The sequence below is a fragment of the Sebastes umbrosus genome, chromosome 6, assembly GCF_015220745.1.
Source record: "Sebastes umbrosus isolate fSebUmb1 chromosome 6, fSebUmb1.pri, whole genome shotgun sequence".
Classification (NCBI taxonomy): domain Eukaryota; kingdom Metazoa; phylum Chordata; class Actinopteri; order Perciformes; family Sebastidae; genus Sebastes; species Sebastes umbrosus.
This window is the reverse complement of record NC_051274.1, coordinates 10,627,021-10,651,663: the sequence shown is the minus strand read 5'-3', so window position 1 is coordinate 10,651,663 and position 24,643 is coordinate 10,627,021. Positions and strand designations below refer to the sequence as shown.

The window sequence follows — 24,643 nt, the reverse complement described above, 5'->3', positions numbered from 1 at the left end:
AATCTCTGCATGAGTGCTAGATGGCCCTGGGCTACGAGGCACAGAGTGGCACAGTCAAACAAAATAGAAGAGGATGTTAACTACTCTCTTATGGGCAAAAAAACATTTTCATAAACACTGTGGTCAAGTATGGACGTGTGGGAGTATGGGCATTAGTCCTCTTGCCTTACATGATTATTTTGTGAACTCAAAATCCACTTTAATCAGTCAGTCAGCTCTGCTCAAAGATGTATTGCTTTCTGTGGGCCAAGCAACAAAATTTTAATTAATATTAAAGGTGCAGTGTGAAGGATTTGGCGGCATCTAGCAGTGAGGTTGCAGATTGCAACCAACTGAAACATACTTATTAATATTATATTCCATTTCTACCACTAGGTCCCCACAAAATGCTACACACTGTGCCTTTGAGAAATTAATTCTTCATCCCAACCATTGTGCTGATAACATGCAGTTAATCCGAACTCCAGGACTCATATGATTCATCTAACAATAAAGCGAGGAATCTCTGATTGTCTGTCTGTCTGTCTGTCTGTGTGTTATTCGCATATTTCTAGAAACGCTCATCCGATCGACTTCACACGTGGCAGGTGTATTGCTGGGGACCCAATGGGCATTTTTTTTCAAATTTGGTGCAATTTGGACACATTCAATATTAATAAACTTTGAATAAACAAGCACACACAGGGCTCCAGAGTGTGACTAAATATTTTCATTGGGCGCAGTTTTTCCTATTCGGTAAATAAGAGTGTTAGTCGAAGGTAAATTATAACGTTATCATGATGTGTTCAAATGTAATCTCGTAAAATGTAGTTTTTGGCAGGAAACTTGCATAAATCCAGCTGTTTGAAGGAGTTGTTTTCACAGCAGTATAAAATAATAATAATAGAGAGGGAATTATGACCTGTTTAACTTCCTAACAAAAGCCAGTATGCAAACGATAATAAAGGAGTAGATGTTAACGTACATGGGATTTATTATTTTACTTTTGTTTTTTACTGTGGTATTGAATTAGTATAGAGAATCGTGGAATTTCACTGGTATTGATATCGACTACTAAATTTCTGATATATTCCTAGTGTAGGCCTATGGAAACTGACAAAACGCTTAAAATGTATTATTGCAGTGCCAAAAGGCATGGTAAAAAAAATTGGGCTTCACCTAAATGAAAAAGTTAGGCGCACCAGTGCAACCAATGTAAAAAGTTAGTCTGGAGCCCTGAAACAGCGCTCTGTTGAGCAGCGGGGGCGGGGCTAAAGGGCTCTGCAGACTCAGTCCAGCATGTTGTCTGCAGCGGGCCGACCGTGGCTCATTGCTGCAGTTCACTTTTGCTGCTGGATCATGGATATTGCCTGCTAACACTACATGGATGCTGCATAACGTTACAAACAAACTTTTCTTCACTTCCCTGAAGTCAACGAGCGGTGCTCGACTCTGCATGCAGGCAGCACTTCCTTAGGGCCAAGCAATCAGCCCGCTCCGAACGGCCGCCTCTTATTGACTGCTTCCCTGGAGTCAACACGAGCGGATAGCCGAAGCAGGATCAAACCACAGTGTATTTCACCGGTGTTTCTGACTATGTAAGCTGCAACCTGGGTGTGATTTTTCCCCGTAAGTAAGACTATTTCCCCGGTGTAAGAGTACTAACTTATAACACTAATAACGTTACCGCCAGCAATACCTACACCAGAGTGTATTTCAAGTGTACACGCAGGTGTATTGCTCAGGGCCCAAGGTAGCACAGTGTCGAGTGTAAAGTTGTTTGGTTGAGCCGTTAAGAACGGGTCAAGAATTCGGCCTATTTTGAACGGGCACTGCACTAGTCTACTTAAAATGAATAAACTGACCTAATCCAAAAATGTGTTAAACAGAAATTGAATAAATCAAAATGTTATATCAGGAACAGAACCAGAGATGTGTGTTTACACTCCACGGCTGTGACAGCAACTGAAATAAATAATTGGATAATACTATCTTTGGCTTTATGTTTGTGTATCTCATCTAATTCTTCCTGAGTACATGACTGATCCCCCACCAGCACCCTCGCAAATAATCTTCAGAGATAACACGCCAACTAACCGAACAGCTAATAATGAAAAGGAGAGTTTCCTCTCATTTCTCAGCCTGCTACCTCCCTCGCTGTGTGTACACAGGAAGTGACACCAACACAGCAGCGTCCCTGCTGACAAAACTGTTCATTTTGGTACCGTCGGTGGAAAATAATAAGACATTAAACCCTGGGAGGGCTGCAGAGCCTTATGTTGCTCGCTGCCTGTCTTCGAAGAGCGGCTTTGCCTCCTTCTCACCAAAGGCGCTTAGATTCGGGGGCTCCTGCCTCCTGCCACATTCCTGAGGCAGCTGTGTTATTATGGATGGAGATTACTGAGCGGTGGTGGGCAGAAGACGACCTCAACTGATTATTAGGGAAACAAAGAGTGCAGCCTGCTAAGGGTAGCCTGCTGGATTGCTGCTTAAACACATTAACTCTTAAAAAAATTCCCATAAAATGTTACATAAGGAGTCCCAGGGTTTCAATAAAAGATATTTTTTGCCACAAAAAGGTATTCGATTTGTACAGAAAATGTTATGTTTTATGTTTAAGGGGTTCTTTGACTGCTACTGAAGAGGGAAGCTGCAGCACTGAAGTGAAACCGGAACTTCTTCATTTTATTCCAGAAGTAATAAAACCTAATTCAAGATCCCACGGACATTTGTTATAATACAAATCCAGCCTCCATTAAACATAAAACTAGTCAACATTATGGTGTAAGGTTAACTCCATATGTTAAGATAAGGAGTGTTACTAAAAAATCAAACAATCTACTATATTTTTTTCAATATTTCTGTTTTTTAGTTGCTTTTAACAAACACCATTTCCCATAAGCCCCATACCATTGCCGGTTAAACGTCACAGCTTGACAAAAGAGGCGAGTCCATGGGCCAGTTGAGGTGCAGCATGCTAGTTCAGACATGTCTTTAAAGGTGCTAAATCATGATGACCAGACATCCCGGTTTGTCCGGGATTGTCCCAGTTGGTCCAGGATTGTCCCGGTTTCAAGTTGGGTGTCTTGAGTCCTGACAAATATCTGTAAAACACTCAAATGTCCACAATTTCAACAGTAATGACCAAGTTGTTCCAGTTTTCACCAATTAAAATAATAATAATATTATACTTGCTTTCAGCGCATACATAAACGTTTATCATGTTCTGTCCCACTCATTATTACCTAACCCAATATAAATTTTAAACAACACGTCTGAATTCAACACTGATTTGCCTGTATGTGTGTCAATCAATCAATGTGTTGTGAAGAAGAGTTCCAGGAGGCTTACCCGACAATGGAAATGCTGCGTTCTGTACACACTGCAAGATACTTTCTCGGTCATGCATAGTGGAAATGCCGATATAAAAGATCATATTAAGACAGCCAGATAGCAATATACAATAGCTGGCAGAGAATGTTTATACATTGTGTTTAGTTTTAATTACATTACCCCGATGCAATCCTTTTTTTGTGTTTACTAGTATTATTATACACTTTCAAATAAACAATGTTTTGGTGGATTTTGGGAGACAAAACATAATTTTTTGTCTGCTGAGGCACTGTCCATGGTTTTGAATGTTGTGCACGGTACTGTAGGTGTGCCAAACACTGATATAATTGTCCCCCATCTTGATGAAAACGCCTATGGTGCAATCATAAGCGCATACATGTGCGATTGTGCGCATGCATGAACGTGCGGTACACTTATGGGTCCTGGTTTGGGGGTTTGGAAAATATGGTCACCCTATGATAAATTGGGAGATTGGGAACAATTTCTATTGCCTCCGCACAGCTCTCAACATGGCTTCAACAGCACTGTCGGTCGGGACGGGCTTATAAATTGTAAATGACAACTCTTTTTTGGCCCATCCAGGCTGGTAGCAGTCGCTTTTATTCAGACATTTCTGTTTCTTTATCATGAGCATTTCAACACAAGCTATGTGTCAAATGTCAGTTAAGGCTAACTATTAGCTAGCCAATTCATTAACCTTCTAACTAACAGCCAATTGAGAATTTCAAGATCTGTATAATGTTACATAGCGAATAAAATAGGTGGGTCACCAGTGCAACATTAGCCATTCTGCTAAGTTATCTTCATGGGTTATCTCTCATTTCACTAACGTTACATGTGTTACTCAAAGTTTTTAAATGAGGTGTTTTTGAGAAAGCCGGTTAAAAACATAAAACATTGTGAAATTATAACCTAAATGTTGCGTGAACAAAGACTTAGCACAGCAAGACGTTGACAAAACAGCTGTTCAAACTGTTTTGCAGCTTTAGCCTTGATGACTTTAACTTTGTATTAGTGTTTCTATCTTTGTTTCTTCCCTGTTGTGATTGTGAAACTATATTTCTAAATGCACCAAAAAAGGTATAATTTGTTTGTGATGGCAGAGCAGTATCAAAACAAAAATCTTTTTCCATATCTTTAAGACTGGCAACGAAGATATCCAAGGCAATTAGGCGAATTGCTGATCCGGTTTTGCGCCCCGTGTGATTATTTTTCTGCCTCGCACCCTTTGAAATTGAAATAGAAAAGTGTTCTCAATTACAGAGACAACAGTCAAGGCTGTATTTATCTGCACAGAAACAAATCACACTACTGCTCCACAGCCAAACATCCTATCATTCTGCCCGAATGATTTCATGCTCGGGGAAGCTGAGGTTAGGGAGAATATATCAGGTAGGACGGGACAATAAGACCTCTGGTGAGGGAGCATCTCACCATCTAAACTGAGATGCTATGCCCACGTTCAGCACAGGTATTTTGTCTTTTCATTGCTCAGACGGCTGCTAAATCTCTAAATTGTTCTTATAGCAGTTTCATATATGCTTAAAAGGATACACGAGCCATTTGATTCACTCACTTACACACAATTTGAACGGTTGAAATTACAGTTAGATGAATCAGACATTTGGTTGGAGACAGAATTTCACTCAAAATGTTCAAACTCACAGCACTGTGTGGCATTTGCTGTTCATATTCTTCAATTATACAATTACTTTGACATTGTGAGATGCCTGAAGTATGTGGCGGATTATACTTCATGTTTCTGACACATTGCTAATCAAACATTGAAGGATTCCTTTCATATAACCCCTTGACTTTAATTTATGAAACCTGTGTGCATCCCTGGGTTCAGTTGCCGTGGTGACTCGATCACATTTCCTCCTGTATAATGAAAAACAAGCTCATTTACTTTATCATCTCCTCCTCGCTCCGTGTTCCTGCACCTCCTCGATTCAAGGCTATAAATGTCTTAAAAATCGAAACACCCCTATCGGACCACCTATATTGCATGAACTATTTGTTTTAATATGATTTTATTACTACAAATTGCTTAAATAATGGAAACATTTGAGAATGTATATATATATATATATATATATACATATATATATATATATATATGGTAACACTTAATTTTATAGGTCTGCAAATTTCATGGTAAATAGGTGATAATTAGCAGGTAACCTATTTGAAATTTATTTGGAATTACTGCCAAATTACCCCAGGTCAGGAAATCACCAAATACATCAGGTCAGAACCATGAATGTCTGTAAAAAAATTTGCCAATCCATAGATGTTTTAGATGTTTCACTGGAAGAGTACAAATTTTGACCTGCTAGTGGCGCTAGAGGAAAAGTAAGGGGATCACAAAAGTAATTAGGATTCATCCACTGGGCACCATGAATATCTGTACCAAATTTCATGGCAGTCCATCCAACAGTTATTGAGATATTTCAGTCTGTATCAAAGTGGTCAACCAACTGCCCGACCGACAGACTATCTTAATTCCAAACAGAGTCCTCCAGGACGCATTGTCCCACAGAGTCTGTCTGGCAGCCTCCCCATGTGATCCAACCCACCTCCTGATGGTACACAGTTCACCAGACACTCACCTGCAGGCAGGAATGACTCACAATGAGGATTGAGTCATTTCTCCCATACTGAGTAGATTTTGGCTGACTGTGGCTTGTAAACACACTGCGGTCGGGCAGAACAGCACGTCTCCCAAACCTCAGGCTAGAAGGGTAAACCTGAACAAACATGAGTGACAATATGATGCATTAGCTAAAATATCTTTCCAAAATGTCACAGATATTGTGAGTTATCCCATAGTTCCATCGAAGCACACTGCAAACTTTTGAAATACAGTAACGGGATCAGCATATCACAACTGTAAAAACAACACTGACTCGACTCAACTCACTTTTGGTACCAGGTCCTTATTGTTTTCCACTGTGGATAGTACCCCCTCAGTGTAGGTGGGAATCTCAACTGATCGCCATAGCGACGCCACTTTAAACTGCCGTGACATCATCTTCAATGCGACGCTCACTGAATGCTTTCATCGGCAACCAAACACTTCGGCAATTGTACAGCGTAGTGTATGGCATAGTTTAGCGGGCTGCCATTTTAAAAAATCTGGGTCGAGTGAATTTAAAACATGTGGTCGCTATTGACGGTAGCTTGGCTATTGAAAAATGTCTGGTTTGTGCAAGTGACGATCCTCTCTGACCAATCAGTGGTCTGGAGTGTTTTCACTCAACCTTCTAGTATCGGCTCACTTTGCTGGGAACCTCTACCAAGGTGGTACCAAAATAAGTACAAGGTACTATCTATACTTTTGCTAATGGAAAACCAAAAAAGAGCTGGTGAGTACAGCTGTGCTGCACCATGCAGTGGAAATGTGGCAAATGTTAACATGCCGATGTTTAGCAGGTCTAATGTTTTACCACGATTAAACTTTTAGTTGAGCATGTTAGCATGCTAACATTTGCTAATTGGCACTGAACACTAAGTACAGCTGAGGCTGATGGGAATGCATTTAGTATAGCTGGTATTTGGTCATAAATCAAAGTACTGGACAAATTAAAATGTTTGACCTGATGATGGCGCTAGATGGAAAGTAAAGGAATCACCAAAGTTATTACAATTCATCCTGGGGGGGCTCGAGTGCCTGTACCAAATTTATCCCAAAAAATCCATCCAATAGGTTTTGAGACATTTCACTTAAAACCCACAAATGTCAACCTCATGGTGCTATAAGAAATTCATCAGGAGACATCTTCTAGGAATCATGAATGTCTTTCCAAAAATCCAATCCAACCAGTAGATGTGGAGATATTTCATTGAGTAAGTAAAAACTTTAATGAGTGAAAGGTTTGACCTGCTGGTGGCACTAGATGAAAAGTCAGGGGGATCACTGAAGTCATGAAGATTCATCTTCTGGGCACCATGAATATCTTTACCAACTTTAACGGCAATCCATCCAATAGTCGTCAAGACATTTCACTCAAAATGTCAACCTGATGTTGTCACTAGTGGTAAAGTAAGGGGATCACCAACATCTGCCGGCTTCATTCAGTGGGGATTACAAAATTTCCTGGATATTTCAGTTTGGACCAAAATGATGGACTGACATCCCTTGAAAAAGTATGAAATATACATTTAAACTGCTCTCCAAACTATTGCAGAGCAGTCATATAAATGATTGCACTGTGGGTCTAGTTTTACTGCCTAGATGTTTATTCTGTAAGCAAGGACTTTCTTTTATTTATCAGCAAATGCTACAGTCATGATGCCAACTTTTTTGTAAAAAAGAAATCATCAAAAAGCATTTGAATTTTATTGCTATAGTTCAAATGTCTTACGGTCTGTGTATAACATTAAGATACTGAAAAGCACAAACATTGTTTTAGATATTGTAAGACAGTTTTTGGTGGAAATCTCCCCCATCAATGTACATTCAAATAAAAAAATAAAGTTTATGTGGATGCATAAAAGCAATGTTTACGGTCTGGAGACATGATTTTGTATAGTGCATCTCATATAGAAAAGCCAATCAAACCGCTTTTCATGATCTATTAAATTCAGTAAAAAGGAAAAACAACATAAAACATGAAAATGCTTCTTCTACACTTCAGTGTCTTTTAGGCTCTAACTTTCAAAGCAGATCCTTTCTTCTACGTCTCTCTCGCTCTCTAAAACCCAGAGAATAGATCAAAGACATCATTGATCCTCTCCGCCTTCATTTGCAATCAGATCTGAAGAGTAGCTACAATACTCTGCTACAATAATCTGGACAAGGCGCTGCTGCAGTTACTGTAATCTGTCAGCGTACTTTTGTTTTGCTTTTAATGTTAAAAGGCTGCACTGATTGACAGGGGCTATTTCCTAAAATAGCCCAAAAAATATGCCCCATTTTACCAAAATCAGACGCTGAAGTCCTCGTACATGCCTTCATAACATCTAGAACAGACTACTGTAGTGTAGCAACAAAAGGCGTCCAACTGGTCCAGAACACAGCTGCCAGAGTCCTCACAAGATCTAAGAAGCTGGATAATATGACACCAGTATATGTCTCTGCATTGGCTACCAGTTCACGCAAAAGCTGATTTCAAAATCCTCCTTCTTACCCAAAAGGCTTTAAATGGACTGGCTCCCTCATATACCTCCAGCCTTATTTCCCCATATGCTCCATCATGCCCTTTACGTTCCTTTGATGCCGGTTATTTAACCATTCCTCAATTTAATAAGAACTCTTTCCACTTCTCTGGTATAATCTCCCACTGCACATTTGAGAGGCAAGCTCTGTTGATACTTTCAGGCTGAAAACATATTTTTTCCTGTTCACTATGATCTCTTCTAATTTCACCGGCTGGGAACCCAAATTACTGACTGATTTACCTCATTGATAGGTAGGTTAGCTACCCCAATCCTGTTACGGTTATACTGTATGATATCTGTTTTTAAAATTACTAACCTAACTCACTAACCTTTTTGTCATATTAACATTAAAGGTCCAGTGTGTAGGATCTGGCGGTATCTAGTGATGAGGTGAGGAAATTATAACCAACTGAGAAGCCTCTCTCGTGTGCCAAACGTGTTGGAGAGCTACGTTGGCCGACGCAAAAATACTAATGGCCCTCTTTATAGCCATTTGGAGCAGAGCCAGTGCGTAGAGTGTGTGTGTACGTGGGAAGTGAGTGGTGAAGCAAGAGAGAGAGACTGGTGGCGACGGGAGCGAGTAACGTTATCGTTTCCGGCCCAAGCAGGAACATTTAACAGTTTGATCTGGGCTACTGTAGAAACATGGTGGTGCAACATGGCGGACTCCATGAAGAGGACCCGCTCCCTATGTAGATATAAACGGATTATTCTAAGGTAACGAAAACACAACGGTTCTTATTATCAGGTGATTATACACTAAAGAAAACATACTTATAAATATTATATTTCATTTCTGCCAATAGATCTCTCTAATTGTTACACACTGGTCCTTTAACATTAACCTGTGTGTGTACTTTTACATGTAATATTGTACGTTTTCTTTTCGGTTCTGACTTGTTAAGTGTACAGACCCTCCGGGTAATGTGCACTTTAAAAGGACCAATATGTAATATGTTTACTATACTAAATCATAAGATGACCATGATATGTCATCAGAGTCAGTTATCAACTGCTATCAGTTACACCGGAGGAGTGGACGGGCTACGGCTCCAATGTTTTGAATTTGGGCCCCAGTACTCATTTTAAACGCTAGCTGTCAGTGCTACGTATTTAAATAAAACTGAAGTAGAAGTTGGTGAGCATGCTAATGCTATTACGTACATAGAGAATGTATTGCACACAGATTAGAAAATAAAAATGTTTGACTTTTTTTATGTCTGTACGTTCAGTATTAAGCTACAAGCAGAAGGCAATTAGCTTCTCTGCTATACATACATACAGTGTGTTAATTAGTGAGCTTGAGAGGTGTTTTTTACTATTACAGACAGGAATAGCCTGGCAGGTTTAGACATGTCATTCAAATAATCTCATTATCCAGACTATGACTGTTCACATTTTCTTACGTTCAGGGAAAATGCCAAACATTTATATTCTTTAGGTCAAAACCATGGTCTGTAAATCGTGAAAATGTACAGTAGTTAGTTTATTACATCTATTTGTTAGGGACAATGTAAACAAAAAAATTAATCTTGCACAAGAAGAGATGCATTGTACCAGATTTAGCTACACGCTGATTTCTGTCATTTTTTTCTGACCTGGGAGACGTTATACACATATAAACTAAAAATGAGATTGTGCTGCAGGAGGCTGTTCAATCCTTTTTTTGTGGATTATCAGTCAGCGATATCAGACCTACAGCAGACATGTCTACTAGCTACGGTAGTTAGGAAGCTCATTGTCTCATAGTAGGCAAGTGTCTCAATTTATTTTAAATTGGATAATGGGGTTGGGAAAAAAAATCGATTCACCTATGTATCACAATTTCTTTTTTTTAAGATTTTGAAATTGATTCTTTAATGCCAGAGTCGATATATTTGCTTCATTTGAGTCTATTTGGAGGAAGAAGGAAGTTACCGCTTTTATTATTGTAGTCAACTTGACGTCATATACGTATCTGTCAACCAGCCGCAGCGAGCCGAACCGAGAAAGTAAAAAATGGCGGAGGGTCCTTTTGGATACGACCTGCACCCTCACATTTTAAATCCAGAATAGTAAACACTACACATACAGTAAAGTATGCGAAAAGCAGAGCTAGACATCACGGTTAAAGCTGCATGCTAACTCTGTCATTGACCGGAAACGTTATCGTATTGTGGTATCGTGCGGTCAAGCCAGCCGTCGCTCGCATCTCCGCGGTCAAATCAGCCGACGATACAACTGTAGAGCACCCATATACTGACATTTATGTTAAATGCATTCAAACGACCCCGATGGAGCTGACCATGGATGTATAACGAGAACGGAGCTGACGGGAGAGCTAGCGACTGACTTGGAGAAGTTAGAGGAAGTATACACGTGACTATGTCCGATTTTCAAAATAAGGTGTTAACAAAGGGAACTGTATATACAAAATACATATATGGAAATAAGATGGATTGGATTATATTATAAGTATAAACCATTACATGTCCCTTATAAATTAAAAAGAAAATAACACTAATTTGTGAGGAAAATGTCTTTATTCTTTGATTTTTGGGTTGCTAGAAAAAATGTAATAAATAATGCCTGCAATAGCTGATATATTTGACTTCATGACATCTCTAACTACATACGTGTTGAAAATCAAACATTTTTACTGTATTAATATAGATATTTTCTAAATTTAAAGTCCCTAGAAGTGTATGATTCAGCTTTTTCCCATGGTCTAGTGTTAAAAAGTTAACAAAAGTCGCAATAAATCGTAATATCGGATCGCAATACTTGAAAATCGCAATACATATTGAATCGGTACCCAAGTATTGTGATAGTATCAAATCGGGAGATAGGTGTATCGTCCCAGTCCTATTGGATAATGCATCCATCTATTTTCTGCTGCTTATCCAGGTCCAGTGTTTCTCCATTAATTATATCAGTAGGACTGTTCTCGACCATTTCACCCCAACTGGTTTTTAATCATACTTTCATGCTGTGGCTGGTATGAATGTGAAACAGGCGTTAAATTGAATTCCATGTGGTGTTAAAAAGGTATTTCAAAGTCTTAAATTTAATTTAGTGAACCCAGCAGAAACACCACACAGAGTCACAGTCCTCTCACAACATATTGAGTAAGTTGTGGTCCATGAAAAGTGGATGCAGCCCTTAAATTCTGGGCTTTTTTCTTTGAGGGTTGGCATTGTGTTGACCTGCAAATGTCCATCCATCTTCAACCGCTTATCCAGGATCGGGTCGCGATGCAAATGTATTATGAGAATATAGAGTAGTAAAAAGCTGATTGCATTTACATGCCTTGGGCTTGATATGCATGACAGCGGGTGCTGAGAATCCATTCTTTTGGACTCCATCGCTCTTCTGCGCCGCGTTGACGGGAGCTCAATTAAACACCTCATCTCAATGACATTCAGGACATGTTTGGATGAGATACCGCTCTGCGCGCGTTTCACCTGGACACAGAATAATTATGCTGATCCCTATTCATGCTACGGGTAATGCCGCTCTCGTTCATCACTGTGTTGTGTGCTCAGCCTTATTGAAAAACATTGTGATATAGCTCCATAAGTACTTTAAGCCCCCCTTTGAGGGCCTAACAGAAATAGCATGTGTCTATTTCATTGGAAATCCTACAGGCGTGTGCCATATTCATTGGCAGATCTATTTGTTCACAGATCATCGCTTCATCTGTTGTATTGTAGGTTCAGCGCGCCATCCATCAAATCCTGCTTACACAATTTAAGACTGTTACTAACGAGCTTATATGAGTCAAAATAGAAATATTGCTCTCGTTGCCCCACAGCTGAGTAGGGAATCTTTTGATTAACACATCGTGACAATGAAACACACACACACACACACACACACACACACACAATGGGATACACCGACACACGCTGGCTCTATACTGTAGAAATCCTGACACCGTGGCCCTCAGGAGAAGTTTGTTGAAGTGCTGATGTTGATTAGCATAGCTTTGAGTGAGCCAACCCTTTGTCATGCATTTGCCACGATGAATCAAGTTCAACGTCCGCAGCCACCGGGCTGTCACCACAGAAAGATTTACCACAGATGAAGTTGATTTGCATATCAAAACCGAGGACCTCATGTGCCACAGCCCCCTCATTTGCTGTGAAAAATATGCCCGCACCTGCTTCAAAATTATCAATATGACCATCACATCCCCCATCCTCATTTATTTATAGCTTATAGGCAGAATCCCTAACGACGGCAGACAGAAATGTTTTAAAATCGGTCGGATTATTAGCACCGTCTAAAATGAGCTCTCTCAGCAGTCGTCTTGATTATCACATTAAGTCACCATCAGCGTACAGAAGGCCTCTATTTGTTTTCTTTAAATCACTTTTGTAGCTGCGGAAGTCTAAATTATTTAGAGATAGAAACCCATTCATATGAGAGACACTATTTTGTGTTCTTTCTAACTGTGCTTCGTGAATAATTAACAAAGGCGGTAAAATGTACTGCGCAATTAAATGGGAGCCGCTTAATCAATGTTTCACTTTGTTTAATTTATAACAGGGTGATCGTTTGAACACAGAAATTGTTGATAATATTTCTTCTTTGATTTGATGCTACTGAGATATTTTCAGCTGCTGTTTCCTCAGTTAATTCCGTCGTCCCTATCGGTGTTCAGATCCTTTACTTAAAGGAACAGTGTGTAACATTTAAGGGATCTAAGTAAGAATCGTTGTGTTTTTGTTAGGTTAGAATGAGTCGTGTATATCTACATAGTGAGCGGGTTCTCTTGACAGAGCCGGCCTCCATGTTTCTACAATAACTCAGAACGGACAAACCAAACACCGACTCTAGATAGTCATTCACGTCTTCACGTTTTTGCGTCGGCCACCGTAGTTCTCCTACACGCTTGACACACGGGAGAAGTTTCAGCTGGTTGCAATATGCAACCTCACAGCTAGATGGCGCCAGATCTACACTGGGGCGGTAGTAGCTTAGTCCATAGGGACTTGGCTTGGGAACCTGAGGGTCGCTGGTTCAAGTCCCTGCATGGACCAAGTACTGAGTGTGAACTGGTAGCTGGAGAGATGCCAGTTTGCCTCTTGGGCACAGCCGAGGTGCCCCTTGAGCAATGCACCACACCCCCAACTGCTCGGGGCGCCTGTCAGGGGCAGCACCCTTGCTCTGACATCTCTCCATTAATGCATGTATATAGGTCATGTTTGTGCATGTGTGTATTTCGGGCCTGTGTGTATGTTCTATGTAAAATAACAGAGTGTAAAAATTGAATTTCCCCTCGGGGATTAATAAAGTGCCTTTCTTCTTTCTTCTTCTTCTTCTCACTGCATCGTTAAGTAAAAGTCCAAAAACCATACTGTGAAAATACTCCACTACAGGTAAAAGTCCTGCATTCAAAACCTTACTTACGTAAATTAAGTATTGTATTTGTATATTGTAGTAACAATCTCGAAGAGCTCCGTTTCGTTGTCTTTGGCAGCACCTATGCCGCCAAAGAGTGTTGGCCGTGGTCGGAGGACGCGGGGGAGACCGTAGCTTTGGTCTCCAGGGCCAGAGTCTCTGCTGTACTCTGCTCCTCTGCCTGCCTGCCTGCTTGCCTTCACTCACACACCGCGCTCATTCTCGCGCTTTCGCTCCACTCTCACGTGCATGCGCGACACTGCAGAAGAGTTAGTTTAGCTCTGAGAATATCTAGTGAATGTACAGTCTGTGCAGAAATAACTGCTGCAGCTCCTCCAGACCAACAGAGGTTTCCCGTGTCTTTTGAAGTGACGGGGCTCCGCAGCGAGTAACGTTATCGTCTCCGACCAATACTCTGGTGTCTCCCCTGTTCCCTCCGGCCGCGGTCGGGAGGCTGAGGCAGGAAAAGCCAACACTAAGATCAGCATTGATTCATGGAGAGACCTTCGTCTGGTCAGCTAACATTACTGCCAAGAGATGAAAAAAAGAGTGATATTGTGGTTTTAGCCTCACTGTTTTAAGACATGCTCATTCATGTCTATGTAGAGCGAGCATAAGCGCGAGCGCGATCAACTGGATGCTGACTTTCGTTCACTTAACGGCCACAAGTGTCGCTGTTAACAAGCAATTTCTGATTCTTACAAATAGTCCCTTTAAGTAGTAGGATGATTTTCTAAACACATAAAAGGACACTTTCTAATCCACAAAAAAAAACATGTTTCTCCAAATTTGGAGATACGTGGTATTCACCGGACAGGAAGAGTATGAAAAAGTCAGTCAGACACATGTAGTGCAGTAAAAGTTGCATACAATGGAAATATTCAAGTAAAGCAATTACCTCAAATTTGAACCTGAGTAAATGTACTTGGTTACATTCCACCACTGGCTGTTGTTGATATTATTCTGCTGACTTCCACGGTGTGTTTTATCTATTTGCTACAACATATATTATTCATATTGACCTTACACCCATAACTCATATGTATTGTGATGGGAAGTTTATCTCAAACGGTAGTGTGTAGATAGGATTATTATTAATGTGGGGAACATCGGAGGCTTTTCTTGGTAATGGTGCATTATCTTTTTTACGGCAGGTTATTTCCAAGCTGTCTCCAAAAGATGGAATATATGTTAACAAGGAACCAGTAGCCTTATTTGTCTAACATACTGGACATGCTTGGAAAACACCCTCTAAATAATGTAAAGGAGGAAGAACTGCTACACCCCAGGTCTATTTCCTGCCACCATTAACGCGGTTACACAGGTAGTGTTTGCAGCACTGGAAGGAAATCATTGAGGGGGATTGCTTTGACATCTAAGCACTAGCAAAGTGAATACAGGTAGGCAGTGAACCTGTTTGAATTAACAAGACCGCGGGGCAAATGAAGGGGGCGAGTCAGTATCAGCTGCAGCAGATGCACAGAAGTAATTGACTCTTTTGAAAACCCGCAGCCAGAAACAATCTGTTATTTGCTTGTTAATCAGGATCGCCCAAGAACAGCAGATCCAATCATCAGTAACAGGAAGCACAGTCGACCCCCAGACCCAACCTTTGAGGGGTAACGCAGGGTGGGTGTTCCGATAAGCTCTCAATTATCTAAGCTATCTCGGAACAATAGCCCACCAGTGTAGACAGCGCAGTATTTACGCCCTGGTTTAACTAAATTAAGGAAGGGAGTAAACCGAGATCTGGTTAAACTCAATACCACTTTGTAATTAGAAAGGCATGAAATATTTTATGATGCCCTAGTCATCACAGAGTTTATCGAATTACTTTAATTAATGGTTAAGAACATAATTAAGGGATGAGGTCACATACATAGTTCAATATAATATAGCAGAAAGTCAAGTCAATTAGATTTTTTTTCTCGCCTGGGGTTCTTTGCCCATCTTTGAAAAATAAACACATCTGAATGTTCACTTATTCTAATTATCAGATATGAGAAATTAATTTGAGTTGAATCCTCTGAGGTTTATGATAAAATAGCAAAGGGAATCAGCTGCTAGATATGTATTTGCCTTTATTGAGCTTCATTAGCTACCGTGTCCCAACAGATACATTAAAGGCAATTTTCAGATGCCAATTCACACTTAATTAAACAGCTGCTGCAAAGTTAGAAATTGTATATAAAGTTGTATAAAATTATATTTACTCAAATACTGTACTTAAGTACAATTTGTGGATACTTTTACTTTGAGTGTTTCAACGTTATGCTACTTTATATACTATTCCACTACATTTCAGAGGGAAATATTGCGCTTTTTATTCCACTACATTTATCTGATTGCTGGAGTTACTTTACAGATAAAAAATGTCCAAACAAAACTGTTTATATAATATGATACTGTGTTATAGATTGAACTATCCAACAGTATATTAAAGATAGGGTCGACGATGTTGGAAAGCTAGTATAATTTGAAAGTAGCATCACCTCAGGAGATTCATCTAAACCCACCCGCTCCCCTCGGGGCTCCTTCCAAGCGGACCGCGAGGAAGTGATTGGTAGACGTTTTTAAAGGATGACAGATCTTTTCCGGTCCTTTTTCAGAGTTCATCAGTAATGGATCGCTGTCGGGGTGAAAAAAACATTTCAACCAATATAACAAATATTGTGTAATTAAAATATTGTATTAAAATATTTAATCGGGAACAATCACATGATTGTCTATAGTTAATCGTGATTAATTGCAAATTAATCACACAGTTTTTTATCTGTTTAAAATGTACCTTAAAGGAAGATTTGTCAAATATATAGTACTGTCGAGGCGGACTGTCCTCAGCGCGGCGATGTTTGCAACCCACCTCACCCGACAAGCTAGCATGACATGGTTGGTACCAATGGATACCTTAGGTTTTATAGTTTCATATGATACCATCACTGTAGCTTTAAAACTGAGCCCACTACAACCTCCCTGAGATCGATTGCGTTAATGCGTTAACGAAATTAGTGGTGTTAAAATGAATTTGCGGTAACGCGTTATTGCGTTAACTTTGACAGCCCTAACACATATACATACTGTGTATACACATATATACATATAAAATATGTACAGTATGTAAGTAAGTAAAGTAAACTTTGTATCTGTCTACATGTATGTATGTTTGTATATACATACAAAGATATGAGTACTACCACACTATACATATATCAGCATTTTTAAGTGACTATCACATTGTATGCAGCCTCACGATTTGATCTCTCCTCCGCACCCTGTCCTTGTTCCTCTCTTTCACACACAGTTAAACCCTCATCATTACAGGTTGTAAACATTAAGGGATCACAATCGGAGCGACGGGGGATTGTCGGTGGGAGCGGCGAGACCTGGCAAGTCACAGGTGGTTCAGCTCGGGGAGGAATTTATCACAGGAGACATTTTGACCTGGAGGGACAAGCCGAGTCAGTCAAACTGTGAGAAAAACAAGCCCAGTGGTCGTTATGTTTTTTTTTTTAGTTTGTGCACGCTGTGACGGCCCCAGAGTCCTGTTGCCTCGGTACTGTTGTGTGTGCGTGTGTGTGTGTGTGTGTGTGTTTGTGTACTGGTGTGTCTTGCAGGTCCTTGGCTAAGTGGAGCTGAAGTGCCATCATGTTCCAGAGTTATTTAAGCTTGCCTGCCCAGACGCCAGCGTGTCGATCCCTTCAACCTTCACCAAGCGGATCGCTTCTTTGTTGCGTTGCCTCTGTTTTTTTGTACACTGACATGCGCCTCACATTGACCATTGCAGTCATGCACTCTCATACACCACTGATCCTGACTTTCACACCTCATTGAGGTTATCATGTGTAAATGAATCTAATAAATGCCAGTTTGTTATTGCTAAGTTTGGCACGCATTTCCCTCCTTACGGCAGGCGAGCCGGTCGTAACAACACTCAGAGGAGGAGTGGTGGTGGCATTACAGTCAGATCGTGGATGGAGGTGTTGGGGGGGAGCGATGTGGAAACAGAGGGATGAAGAGATGGAAGGTGGCGGAGGAGGCGATGGGGGGTGGAGTGTTTCTTTGTGACTTGCCTTTTGTAGCATAAATGTGATGCAACAATTCTGTCCTATCACCTGGGGACAAATGTGATTCATTAAGTCCTCACACGTTGTTGCACACACACACATTAGTACGCATACAACACGGTCATACACTTAACAATCTTGGCCCTGCTCACACACACAAACTGAAACACATACTGTATATATGAACATGCACTCGAGTGTGTTTGTGTGTAAACACACTTGAGAGACCGCGGAGGAGAAGAATCAGCCTAGGAAGGAGACAAGTTGCATTCATGTTCTGCATGTTAGGCTGCTGCTGCTGCTGCTGCGTGTGGGTGTGTTAGTCCCCTTGGATGAGCACACACACGGCTGAGGATGCAGCTGGGAGCATGAGTTCTGACCGAGAGGAGTATGACATGGTCTGTCAGAAAGCTGTGACCCTAATTGTTGACCTTTGCCTGCACAACAGCTCACTGTTGGATCAGGACACCTGTCAGGATTACCTCTTCCTGTTGTCCAGCCACAGCGCAGACCGCAAAGAACCGGGTAAGGACTATAATTAACTCCTGATCTATATTGGGTGAAAGGCAGCAGCTTACCTTTTGTGCTTTTCCAAGTCTCCATGCTTAGTTTTTTTCCTCAGAAGAAAGATAATTCTTTATTAGCTTTATTTGTATATGAATGCTTTTTTCTGCCATTTAACATGTAGTTTTACTATCTTTACCACATTTACCACATGTGCGGTCGCAGATGGTTGCTCCGCCAGAGCTTCGACTTAGCCATTAATACATCCTTAATGAGTTTTTGTGACCCCGGGGCAACGGGGAGCAATAGGTGTATAAAACAAACTCACATTGACTCCCCAGTTTGCTCCAGAGAGCAGAGCTTCTATACTGTTAATAGATAAGCCTTCGGGCTGACTAATGCCAGCTGATGCTGTCCGGACCACTCAGCCTTACAAAGAAAAGAGAAACAAACAAACCTTCTCAGAAATGTATGTCACTGCGCTCCGGTTATAAAGCAGTAATGTTATGTGTTTAATCTGCTCTGCAAAGTTTCAACACCCTGAATTGGATTTTTGACTTATTCATGAGGGATGATTTACACATCTGTTGCCGCCTCGTGCATCTGTTGCTTTGGCACTCGTAGTGGGTTTCACCCTCTTTAAAGGAATAATCCCTCTCTTGTTAATGGAGCAGCTCTGCTAAGGGCTCTTGCGGGCTTTTGTGCGCTTTATTTCTTTGTTGTGTGAATTCTAGTCGTGAAAATGTGCTGGCAAATATTGGCTGAATTGTCTTGAGGCAGAGGAAACTCGTGTCTTTAGTGTTACCTTTGCAGATAACACTATACAAGATATGACAAAAGGGCGTGTGACGAATTGTAGCTTTATAGATTTAGAGAAAGAGGCATCCCTGAGCTCTGACAATGCAGAGGGTTTTTAGACAGCTGAGCTTAAATATTGAAATGTTTCGGTATACAATTTGAAAAAAGGCACTTCAGTTTTGTTTGGATTTTTTAAGTATATCAGGGTGTATGATTTCATACCAGTTACATGATCTGTTGCATATTAGATACCCAAAACTGTAATCGTTTGCTAATCCAGCTAATGTTGTATTTCTACCTCAAACCAATGCGGTTTTTTTTGTACACGATACACAGATTTTTCTGAGATTTCTGAGAAATTGGTCTCTAGCTTTGTCAGCAGGTGCACAAGAAAGAGGATATATCATTTGTGGCTGCTTTTTCAAGGATGGGTCCCTGTTCACAGAGTGCATGTCACACCAATCCTGACCGAATCCACTGTCAACTCACATCATTCTCAGTGGAGGAATTGAACGTACATCGCAGTGCCACTGGCATCCACTACTGAGCTGTGGGGACATTAAATGCCATTGCATGTTACGCAGCCATTGATGTAAATCATTTCTGCCACATGGAAGCTAGAGACAAGCTGCTTCTCATAATGTTGGAGGAAGTGTAGGTTAGAGAGGGGTTGTATGAAATGTCTCCCTGTATATGTTTTTCTTTTCTATAATTCATAAATCCCACAGAGAGCAATATGTGGTTAAAGCAAGTGCTATGTGCAACTCACAGAAATAAAGAAGCAAAAGGTTTTCTACACACCGAAAAGGTACAGGTTGAGGCTACAACTTATTATTCTTTCCCTTCTTATAACACATGACTTATATGGCGATAACAAATCACATTAACCAAAGGTTAAATATTTTTTATGCTAAATACAGTACTTGTGAGGGTTTCTGGACAATATTTGTCATTGTTTTGTGTTGGTAATTGATTTCCAATAATAAATATATACATATATTTGCATATAGCAGCATATTTGCCCACTCCCATGTTGATAAGAGTATTAAATACTTGACATATCTCCCTTTAAGGAACATTTTGAACAGATAAAAAATGTGTGATTAATTTGCGATTAATCACTATTAACTATGGACAATCGATTGACAGCCCTATTATTTAGTCAAAATTGTAATAGAACAGAAGAAATTTAGGTTTTGTTTATGTTTTTGCATGAATCATTGGTACCAACCATAAACTGCACAACTCCACAAACCAATGACCACAACCAGTGATTGGAAAAATAGTTCGTAATATTGCTTCAATAGAGAGACGAAGTCCTGACGTCCTGGGGTTTGTTACCCATATTCTTAATAAAACTGACTACTACAACACTTTTTGAAAAAATGTGTATAAAAAAATTATTATTTATCATTTATTTTTATTAGAAGTTAAAGCTTCCGTGTTTTTAACAACGATTTATTTGTTAACATAAAATTTACAGCAAAAATACAGCAAATTTACTACGAAAAGCAGGGTACTTCGTCAAACACAATATCAACCAACACCAATGGCGGAGAGTAACTAACTCAAGTACTGTACTGAAGTATAATTTTGATGTACTTGTACTTTATATCCATTTTAAGTTACTTTATACTTCCGGGCACACGCTCCGAACGGCCACAAACTGCACTAGTGGTAATAATAATCGGATAATATAGTATATCATATGGTAGCATTACAATGACAGAGGCCATTCTGCTTCCTAATGAGTACTTTTTTTGTACTTTAAGCACTTTTTGTTACTACTACTTTCATACTTTTACTTACTTTTGAATGTAGGAATTCAAATTTCAGATATACTTTTAATTATTTTAAACTTGTAAAGTTTGCTGCATGTTTTCAGTGAAATAAATTAATTTGAAGATGCACTTTTCACAGATTACATGTTTGTGACCAACACCACTATACATTCCCCAACCCGTTATCACACATAAGCGTGTATTAGACCCACCTGTCCAGCAGAGGATAGCGTGTCAGTGTCACATTTTGCCTCGCAGACGCGTTAATAGTACACTTGTGTATTAAGGTGCAGTACCAGCAGGGGGCAACAACCACTTAGGTTTAGGCAACATAACCACTTAGTTAAGTTTAGGCAAAAACGTCATGGTTGGGCTTAAAGTAAGTACGTAAACTACTAACAATAAGTACGGAAAACATGTCACTAACGTAGCTTACAAAACAAAACACCGGTCTCGAACACGGGTCTCCTGTTTGAAAGTCTTGTGTTTTTTTTCCGAAACTATCTAAAAGCCTCTGTTGCACCCGAATATACAGTATGTGCATTTGTTAATCTATTTGTAATTATCATTTTTCTCTCTACTTCATCTCAGTTATGAGGGAGATTTGAGCATATAAAAATTCATTGCTTTAATTGCCCCATTTTCTCCTCTGTTTGAATATATCTGCAGCTATCAGGCTCATAGCAGCCAGAGTCATTTTACTAAAGCAAAATTTCCCTTCCGAACTTCCCGCTGTTGGCTGAGTATCCCCTCGCTAGTTTCAGATCGATTACGATAAAATAAGAATGACTAATTAGAAAGCCGGGGACTTTAATTCCCCTGTCCTGATACGGCTGGGAGATAATAACCCATTGTCTTCATTGACCAATTTGTTGAAACTTGAGTTGGCTGATTGTGTTTCAATCAAGGCCGCAGGATACACCTGCTGTGCGTGTGAAAGTCAACACACAAGACCTTTTTCAGGGAGATAAATGAGAGCTCGGATCGGCGTCTCACACTCTGCTGAGCGAACATTTCCCACTGATCAACTGCCTGCCTCAGGTATTGATATTCACTCCCGAGCGTTGATACAGGTTACAAAACATATCCCTTAAGCCTGTGTAGCTCCTGAATGGCTGGATGCACTTCTAACCCACCTTCCGCCCCCTCCTCCAAACAAACACAGCGCTCGCCCTCATTACGGATTCCTCTTTCATTATCAGCTGCAGCTTCAGGTGTGTGGGCTTTGAATTGATGAGGCTTATTTTTGTTTTTTTTGATCATGTTATTTTCTCGCACGCCCATCTCATCTTGAGGTTTATTAAACAAGACCTTGACTGGCAGAGGATATTAGCATCAGCAGATCATTCATTTAGTTCCCACTGGTATCCACTCGCTCTGTGTACGTGGTATTTGCAGGGACGGATGGTGCATTGCAGGTTGAGTCCAAAACAGAAAAGCAAGAACATCAAATTAACTGCACTGTGGAGATTAGAACCCCATTCAAACCACTGTGCCTTTCAATTATTAATACCCACTGTCTCCTGTCTCTGTACTTTATTGATACAACATTTCACTGTAGACCACAAAAGAACAGTAGAGACACTGTTGCTGTTGTGGAAGATAACACTCGGAAAAATGTCTGTCATGGAAAGACCAAACGCCAGGCCTTAAAGGCTTGGGCTATTACTGCTGTAATCATTAGAATAATAAAGCACGTATTGGTATTTTTGCATCTTATGGCATTCACTCAAGCAAGGTGGTCAAGTAAATAGATCTAAGATGCAGAATTAGGAGCGTTTATGTATTTATTCTACAGTTGTTCCGATAACGATACCAGTATCAGAAATGCTTCCGATACTGCCCAAAATTCGGGATCGGGTATCGGCTAGTACACCAGGCTATGCACCGATCCGATACCAGGGTTTCTGCCAGCCTCGCCAGGCCTGAAATGACTCCCTGCCAGGCCAAAGCATCGAAGAATTATGTATTTTTAAGATGTCTTTTAAACCAAAATATGCTATACAATACTAAACTCCTTTAAAGAATAACTCCATAGGAATAAGTGCATATGTTTTGTGCTTAACGTTAGCGAGTGTTGGTGTTTGCGGTCGAGAGAGAGACAGAGAGGGAGCGTGTGTGTGTGATGGAGTGACGGTGAGATGAAGTCAGCCGTAACTAGCTGCGAGCGTAGCAGTGCAGTGTGTGTACAGTTTCGTCTGTCATCGGTGAGTAAATGCTACAACTCCTCAAGACACAAGCCAAGTTTCCGTGTCTTATATCCATACATGACTCGGTGCGTCGGCACGGCATGGTACAGCAATGTACATCTCCATTACAATAGAGCTACCTGCTTGAGGGTGTGTAACCACGGCTGTGACAAGTGGTCAAAAGAGCGGCTGTAAAACGGTGATAAACACATTTAATTTCCTATGTTCTTCACAATAAAAGTCCCCATGTTATATTGGTATTTAAAGGCTAAAATTAAAAGTTTTTATTATGAAGCAGCAAAATGAGAATATGTTGGTTTTCATCAGCAGCAACTTAACACGACTTCTATGCAGCTGAATACGAAACAGTAAAATAAAGCAGATATGTGAAAGTACAAAGAGGGAAGCATGAGATCGGTTAGAAGCTACAAAGGTACTGAGAGCTGAACATACAACGTCTTTCTCTTTGGTCTCCTGCACGCTTGTTTGAGGGGGAGAAAGGGGGGGTGGGGATACTAAATTGCAAGCTGCTACAATCAAACAAGGTACAAGGATGTAGGTAAAAGGGTACAAATGCTGGCATTGTACCCTAGTAGGGTGTGTGAATATTGCACTCTACAGGACAAATTAGCGCACAGGCTGTCCACTGAGGAGACAGAACTGTTATTTATTCCTAGCTTCATTTATTTATTTTCTTTGTAACTGACAAACTGAACAATAAAAAAGTGTAAAGTGAAGTAATAAGTATATTTTTTTAATCACGCTGGTATCGGATCGGTATTCGGTATCGGTCAATACCGCAAGTTCAGGTATCGGAATCGGGAAGGACAAAATGGTATCGGAACATCTCTGATTTATTCCGTCTTTATCCTTTTTTTGCCAGTGAGAAGTTATATGATTATCTGATGTATGAGTGTTTTCATGGCACCGGGGGTTCAAATCAAACGGACACGGTCGAGTAGGGTTGGCGAGCCGGTTCAGTAGGAGGAGGGTAATGACCAGTAAAGTGGAACACATTTTTCATTAAAGTTAATGCGCTAAAGACAAAAGTCAACCAGTGGCTTGAATACAAATCAGCTTCTTCTGTAAGCAGTCTGTGAACAGCATTATAAACAGGAACGCCTTCATCTCTCTTTCTCTGAAGGCTTCTCTGGTGTTTCCTCCCCCCCCCACACACACACTCACACACTCACACACGTTTTCACAGCAACTGGGATGTCCCCGAAGGTGCTAATTTCAAGTGATGTTATCAGCTCCCCTGTTGAACAGCTGTGGAACTATCATGAATGTGAATCTATCTCCATGAATAAGTAATAAAAATCCTTCTTCCTCAAGACTCAATAGTGCAGACGCCGCCGCACTGTGTTGTACCTTTGTGTCAGTGTTTCACAGGACAGTGCTCTCTCTCTCTGCATGGCTGTCCTAC

General features: G+C 40.4%; 1 long non-coding RNA gene across 1 annotated transcript in view; it reads right to left on the bottom strand.

The window, feature by feature from the left end:
• Window positions 1-3,945: 3,945 nt before the first annotated feature.
• The window catches only part of LOC119489472, a 40,085-nt gene continuing 19,387 nt past the window's right edge, over window positions 3,946-24,643 (bottom strand). Inside the window, exons 3-4 of the long non-coding RNA XR_005207180.1 lie at window positions 5,946-6,083; window positions 3,946-5,214 (exon numbers count right to left, since the gene is read on the bottom strand). This is a non-coding gene — a long non-coding RNA (uncharacterized LOC119489472). The remainder of the gene's footprint in view (window positions 5,215-5,945; window positions 6,084-24,643) is intronic.